The sequence below is a fragment of the Ambystoma mexicanum genome, chromosome 6p, assembly GCF_040938575.1.
Source record: "Ambystoma mexicanum isolate Mex_15411 chromosome 6p, UKY_AmexF1_1, whole genome shotgun sequence".
In the NCBI taxonomy this organism is placed as follows: domain Eukaryota; kingdom Metazoa; phylum Chordata; class Amphibia; order Caudata; family Ambystomatidae; genus Ambystoma; species Ambystoma mexicanum.
In genome coordinates this window covers 963,943,361-963,949,370 of record NC_090935.1, presented here as the reverse complement: position 1 = coordinate 963,949,370, position 6,010 = coordinate 963,943,361, and positions in this window count along the sequence as shown.

Sequence of the window (6,010 nt, the reverse complement as noted above, 5' to 3'; positions counted from 1 at the left end):
GACAGGGTGGAGAGGGACCTGTCTGCGCGTCCTCCAGGGTATTTTTCGCCGCTGGCTGCCCGGCCCGGGCTCCGGGGCGAAACCACCGCACCTCCCCGGGCCCGGCCGGCCGGGGGGCCGTGCCCCGCGCGGCGCCCCAGCAGAGACTGGCCTGCTGGGGGCGCTCTTTCCACGAGCACTCTACGCGATCGATTTGGCGCACTTGGTCCGTCTAGGGTTGGACTGCTTGGCCAGCCTCGGCTGTTGTTTCAAGCAATTGGCTTCCACCCGCCTCGGGACCGCGTCGAGGGTATGCCCCCGTCTTCGGGGAGGGCCCCCGCCCCCAGGTGGGCGGCTCTCCCCTCCGAGCAGAGCGAAGGCCGATCAGCCCGGCAGCTTCCCCCAGTGGTCCGATCAGAGCGGACGGGGCCGGGTGGCGCAAGGCTAGCCCCAGCGCGGGTGTGCCTACCGCAAGCCACGACGCGGCCCCTGCTCCGCTGAGCACGTTTCTCCAGCAGCTCGGAACGCCCGTTCCGCGGGGTGCCGACCCCCTGCGTCGCCGCTCCGGTGGCGGCGCTGCGGGCGAACCCCCTACCGCTCCAAGTTGTGCCTGGGCCCGGCCTCTCCCTCCCACCCACCCCGCGTGGCGTGGCGGAGCGGGCCGGGCCGCCGGCGCCCGCGTGACCGACCGGTCCGCCCCAGGGCCCGACGCTCGGGTCCTCCGCCCACCCCCCCAGCAGGGGCGGCTACCTGGTTGATCCTGCCAGTAGCATATGCTTGTCTCAAAGATTAAGCCATGCACGTGTAAGTACACACGGCCGGTACAGTGAAACTGCGAATGGCTCATTAAATCAGTTATGGTTCCTTTGATCGCTCCATCTGTTACTTGGATAACTGTGGTAATTCTAGAGCTAATACATGCCGACGAGCGGTGGTGCACCTTTCCTCTGTTATGGTATGGACAATTGGCTCACAGCTCCTGCTTGAAGGCCTAGTCTCCCTAAAGCTCCTGGCTCTGCCTACGTCGCCAGACTCAGAAGCAGGTGGGCCTTTGCTAGCAGGACTTTAAAGATTCTCTGAGCCAAACCTACCAGTGAATCCTAACCCCAGGACATCACACAAGCATTCTGATTCTATATCCCAGTCAGCTGGGAAGCTCCAGAGGCTGAGCTGCCTCAATCCTGAGATCTCACCATCAAACTCGCCTTCCTGGTCCTTTTTCCATGGCTGGCTCTGCCTCTGTGTGTTTTCTTCAACAATCCATGGGGTTTTGCCAAACTGACTCCATCCTCTGAGCCCGATAATGTGCCGGAGGATGAGGTGGGAACCCTTCATCACTGGTAATTGCGGACCGGAGCCGACTCCCTTTTCTGGTCCACTTTCACCAATCCCTGACCCAGGAATCAGTGGATCTAGAATAATCACTATTCTGAAGGGTCTTGTGGTCCCCTCTGCAGTGGTTTAATGGTGCTAGATTGCCCAGTGGTTGCTGAACAACATTCACAGAAACTGCCACTGGAAACTGCCAACCGCATCCTACAAAAATTGCTTTTCCTGTCCCAGGGTATTACTCTCCTGATCCTCAAAAGCTGCTGGCCGTTCATTTCCTCAATTCAATCTTCCTCCATGGGCCCATTTTATAGTGACTCTTGAGGGTCTACCTCCAACGGGACTCCACTAACTGCCCCTTGGGGCACCTTTGAATGATATTATTAGCCGCCACCCTTAGCACAAGCACGATGGCTCTTGGCACAAATTCACATAGCCCTTCATCCTCAGCTCTTCACTCTTCCCTTCAATCTTGGCATTCACCAATTCACCCTCACACATCAGATTTGTCCCATGGCCTCATCACTTTGCCCCTTAGCATTGACCCACAGCCATCCCACCTCAGCCCTTCATCCAGGGCTTAAGCACTCTGTTCACATCCTTCATCCCTCCACCAGTGGCCCTCCTCCCTTTGCCCTTGGCCCTCAGCCCTTTACTTCTGGCTATCAACCCTACATCCTTTGACTCTCAGGACTTTACTCACACCTCTGAGCGTACAGCTCTGAAATGTCAGCCTTTTTACATGTGCCTTTGTGAATGACACTCAGCCTTTCAACCTTGGTTTTCAGCCCTCCACCTATCAACCCTTCAGCTCACAGACATTCTCATTTGACCTTTCACCCTTCCCTGCAACACTTTGACCTCAGACCTTCACCCTCATCACTGCAGCCATTGTCCATGGGTCATTAGTTCTTCATCCTTACATACACAGTCCTTGACTCTCATTGCCCCAACCCTTCATCTTCATCCTGTCACCCTCACCACTCCCCCCTGACCCTCAGCCTCTCACCCCTTCACACCTCTGACCACATCCACTCACAGCATCACCCTCATGCCATCAAGCTTGGCCATCAACCTTTAACCCTCAACCATTTGTCATTCCCCCATGGCCTTTATTGCTGGCCCTCAGCCCTTTCACCACCAAACTTCACCTGTAGCCCTCAGCCCTTCAATTTCATCCACCAACCTTTCCCCCTCATCTCTTATCCCTTCACTGATGCCCTCTATCCCTTTGCTCTTTACCCTTGGCCTTCATCACCTCAGCCCTTCCCTTTCACATCAGTACCACTATGTCAAACTCTGTGCCCTTCACATTAACCTCTGCTGATTCAGCCCTTCATTCTTGTCTCTCTGATTTTATCTCTAGGCCCTTTATCTTTGATCCTCAGCCCATTACCCTCTGCCCTCTGATCCTCAGCATTTTATTCTTGTACAAGGAAGGTTTCCTTAAGGCCCTGTGGTCCAGGTCTGCTGGTATATCTTCCTAGCAGCTCAGGTACTACTAGCAATTCCCTCAAGCTCAGCAGCCTCTCAAGGTAGTAGTCAGGGCAGAGAAGCCGAGGCTTAACTCAAAGGAGGTGGAGTGGTGTGGTTCACAGGCACAGTACCCACTTGTCGTTAATACCAAACAAGAGAAGGTCCACACACTATATGGTATCTTTGTATCAGGAAAAGGCAACGAGAAAAAGAATACATTAACAGGTAAGTAAAACCTTGTAAAACAGAGATGTCAATGTATTAAATAAGTAGTAGCAATTCTAAATAAGGTTTCTCTCAGAGTCAATAACATGTATTTACTGAAAAAGAAGCAACAGTAAAAGCTAAGCAAAATTATGTTCTTGCTAGGCTGGCAATGTCAGGGGAGACAATGAGGGACTCGTATTGCGAATTGGGGACAGTCTTTGGTGGGGGAGAGTTACCTTTTTGCAAATGGTGAAAGGCTGCAGAGAATTAGCATAGGATATGACAATCAAGGGATGAGGGTTATAGATGAAGTGCCAGGTTCTGAACGGCCAAGCGCTGAGGGTGAATATCTGACAGTGAGGGTGTACTTCCGAGGGCAAAGGGTTGATGTTGTATGACCATGGTGATTAGGATAAATCATAATCTCGATGCTAAAAGCATAGTGTGCACATGTGCCCTGCTAGATAAGTATACTGATCTACAGGGCAGGCCCAGAGGTCAGAAGTTCCCATTTGACAGCTACTGTGACAGTCAGAGGCTGCATTTAAAGTCTGAACCTCTGTTCCCAAACCACATAGACATGGGAATTACTATCCTGATGGTAGTTTAATCTTTAAACATAAAGCCATACCTGAGTTTAGAGTACGGTGGATAGTCATTCACATAACTATAAGAAGCCACATGAGATTGATATCATGCAAATGTCAGCACTGTGAGCCCAGGCCAGCTGCGGAAGGACTGTGTCTATTCTGATTAGGCAACCTGGGCCTTCCAGTCTGTAGGACAGGAGACTGAATGACAGTGCATCTCCTTTGATCCTTTGCCAGGACTAGTAACACCTCTCTCCAGCAGGACAACCTTCCAGCAGGATTTGTCCTTGGAAACAAAAATCAAAGGCCACACCCATTCCAAATGGAGTAGCCTCACACCAGGGTGCTGCATTATAAAAGGGCCTTTCATAATATGGACAAGGGAAGGAGGAAGATTTATTGTAGACAGAGGGAGGTCACCTTAGTTGGGGGAAGATTCCACCATCTTGTTCTTCTCTCTATATCTCACTTAACTTCCTTTCTCCTCCACTTCATTTAGGACTACGCATGTTGGGTATGATGTCAGAAAGCAAAGACCATTTGTCTCAAGGACAGGGATTAAACCCCTTAAAGCATGCCTGTTTTTGTCCAATCATCTGTGGGCTTTTTCCTATAAAAGAGGGCGTCTTCCACTCCTTTATTGATTAAAGAGTGGACTTCAGCCCTTCAAGAAGAATTTGTTGGACTTGCTGAGAAAGCTCTAATTTCCAATATCCTCCAGTTGAGAGGTGAAGGCAGGTGATCCAAGGCAGTGAGTGGCAAGCTGTGCTCCTTAATCATCCCCAGGGCACATTGGGGGTGGCCTGCTGCTGGAGCAAGAACTGCCTCGCTGCCAGCTACAGAGGTGAGAGTCCCCAGCAGGTGTTTGATACCCACCCCATGTTTGCGAGAAGAAAACAATTACCCATCTTCCAACCTGGATTGGAACTCACAGCAACTGAAGAAGCCAAGCAGCTGGTCTCCTTTGTTTTGACCACGTTTAAACACATTCAAGCCAATGAAACCTGCTAAGGGTGGCGTTTGCATGTGTCTAGGTTTAGGGTGTAGGACAGATGAGCTGATTGTTAAAACAACCTCTCACAAGCACCTATTTCCAGAGCCTAATCCCCTTTGCAGGGATGTCACAGGTAAGCCAGGGAAGTTGACGGCTGAATCCAGATTATGGAATGAGCTCCAGGGAAGGAAGAGGAATGAGGCTTGAAGCCGAGTGCTGAGGCTTTAGGGGCATGGCAGCCAAAGTATACCTCCTTTCTCTATGCTAAGCTTCCACCTGATTTTGAACATTTCTCATATTTTCTCTCTCAATAAAATGGATTGGCAGAGGACGTGAATATTCCAAAAGTATCATAGAAGGAGTGGCCATGGGTGTTTGCAAATGCTATCCAATGCCCTATAGTAGAATCACACTGGGTAGCTTTGGTTTGTTTTCAGGTTAACTCTGCCTAGATGAGTTATTTCACTTTTAGAGTATCTGTGAGCTAGGTGTTTTATTATATTTTTCTGTGAATAAAATATACTGCCCTTGTGGGTGGAAAAGACGAGGCTGATGTGTTGCTTCTTTTGTGATCACAGGAGTAGGTGGCAGGGGGGAGAATTCGTGTTTTTCCATTTCTTTTCACCCTTGTTTAAAGAGGCCTTTAGCGGTATTTTAGAATCAACATTAACTCCTTGTTGATCTTCTTGTGCAATGAACACTCCTGGTGTTATTACTCCAATCTGCCATCTGCTGAAATATTGAAATCAACTTTGCAATCCTATTTTCAAGGACAAATGTTTCACCGAAACTCTAGATATGACTTTGCAAGCGATGAACCTTTATAATGCTATTCAAAACATATTCAATCCTTTCCAAAGGTTCCGCAAAACCCCTGAAATATGAATATATCACATTTTATTGTACAACATTCCATTAAAGTGCAAAGATATTGCAACTAAATCTCCACTAAATAATATTTAAAGTGATGGGTGTTCACTGTTTCAGATCTGTCTCATATAGGGCACCGCTCCATCGCTGGTTGTGCATGTGACTCCTTTTGTACAGGTCAGGGATTGTGAGCTTAAGTCTTCCGACTGGTGTAGGAACTGTGCATTTAAGCCCCATCATTTAGAAGCTCATCAAGTTTTCGGGGGTTGAGGTAACATTCATTGAAGGCTTTGGCTTCCATTATTTGGAAATACGGGGGTGAACTGGGAAGTGCTGAAGGCAGAGGTGAAGGGTTGAGTGAAAAGAACTGTGGGCCGAAAATGAAGGGCAGAGAGTGAAGGGCCTTCTTTTTTTTAAGAATTCTTGATTCTTATAGTTTTGCATCTCTCTCTGGGCAGGGAGCAAGTCGAACGACCAGGCCCCCTCATTCACACCTTTGTGAGGAATCTTAGGTTGACGTCTTGTATAGTTCAGACATTTGTCAGGGTTTCTGGGTTTTAGTTTC